This window comes from Rhinopithecus roxellana, chromosome 12 (assembly GCF_007565055.1).
Source record: "Rhinopithecus roxellana isolate Shanxi Qingling chromosome 12, ASM756505v1, whole genome shotgun sequence".
Taxonomy (NCBI): Eukaryota; Metazoa; Chordata; class Mammalia; order Primates; family Cercopithecidae; genus Rhinopithecus; species Rhinopithecus roxellana.
Window position 1 is genome coordinate 10505983 of NC_044560.1, and position 1459 is coordinate 10507441.

Consider the following 1459-nt stretch of genomic DNA (forward strand, 5'->3'; position numbering starts at 1 on the left):
TTTTAAAATGTTTTGAGTTATTTTTGGCTAAATGAATAACTTAGGGTGACCTAGAATTCTATTTTATAATAGCAAGTATTTTAAACCTTTGATATTTGACAAACTTTCCAAAATCAAATTATAAATTATATCTTTTTCTGACTTAATTAATGTTTTAGATATTAGATCCCCTAAAGTCCAAAAATGACATATTTGACTTATTTGTATAAAAAAATCACCCAGAAGCAGAGCTGGAAGTGGAGTTGGTCAGGTTATCCCCATGGGTGGAGAAGAGGAGGCCCAGGAGGAGGGGGTAAAAAGAAGGTGGAGGATCCTGGCTACCACTGAATCCAATACTGCTTAGCCTAGACCTCAGAGGCATAAAAAGAGAAGGGTGTCTCATCCCCCTTCCTCCTCTCCTCCCTCTCCTGAGCCTTAAGCCATGGCCGAGGCAGGGGCTGGGCTGAGCGAGACCGGCACTGAGACAACGGTTACCGTGACAACCGAGCCCGAGAACCACAGCTTTCCCATCAAACTTTGGAAACGGAAGCCAGAGAAAAAGGTGGAATGGACAAGTGACACGGTGGACAATGAGCGCATGCGCCGCCGCTCATCAAAATGCTGCTGTATTTATGAAAAACCCCGGGCTTTTGGCGACAGCTCCACGGAACGTGATGAGGAGGAATAAGAGGGCTGTGGTCATACACACTGTGTACGTGGCCACCTCAAAGGATGGCGTCGTGCAACCCTGGGACCGACCCCCACCACGCCTTCCGGGCCTCCTGACCCTTCCCAGCCCCCAGCAGGGCCATTGCAGCGCTAAATTCCTCTTTCCCCCACCCTTCCTGAATGTATCCATGTGGCTTCTTCTCCAGTACCCTCCTTCTCTTTCTTCTGCCTGACAGAGGGAAGAGGAAGAGGAGGGTAGACAGATCCTGGAATTCTGACTTGCTGCTATTTCAGAACTCAGACTCCTGAGTTCCCCCAGTTCTCATTTTTCCTCCCAATACCCACCCTTCTCTCTCGAGGGATCTAGGCACCTTGGTCCCAGCCTCTTCCTTTTGTTCTCGCTGTCAAACTGCCTGTCCTGGGATCGGGTTATCTTGGCGGTGCACTCTCAACTTGAGTAGCAAACACGGAAATTGGGTTTTCAACAGTCCCAGCTTTCACTGCCAGGGTCCCAGTCAGATTCCAAAAATTCTCACCCTGACTGTGCTTGCTAATACTGGTTTAGAGCTATCCCACTAAAATATTTAATCCTAATTCTTAGTCCTTGCCTGTGGGATATGAGGTCCTACAGGAGACCTCAGGGCTCCCAGCCCTTCTGCTAACTCTCCTCATGCCCTCAAGAGGAGTTAGTCAAGAGAGTTCCTTGTCATTCTTACCTCTAATGGAAGATGGAACAGAAATAATCATATCCTTTCTTCCCACCCCTCTCCTGTGATCTAGGATTTCTGACAAAGCTGGCTTGAAACTGGTC

At 47.9% G+C, this 1459-nt stretch overlaps 1 pseudogene across 1 annotated transcript; it reads left to right on the plus strand.

The window, feature by feature from the left end:
* The first annotated feature begins 221 nt into the window (after positions 1–221).
* On the plus strand, positions 222–1044 carry LOC104663213 (annotated as a pseudogene). The gene has a single exon (XR_748111.2). The product of XR_748111.2 is annotated as an E3 ubiquitin-protein ligase PPP1R11 pseudogene (transcript).
* The last annotated feature ends 415 nt before the right edge of the window (positions 1045–1459 follow it).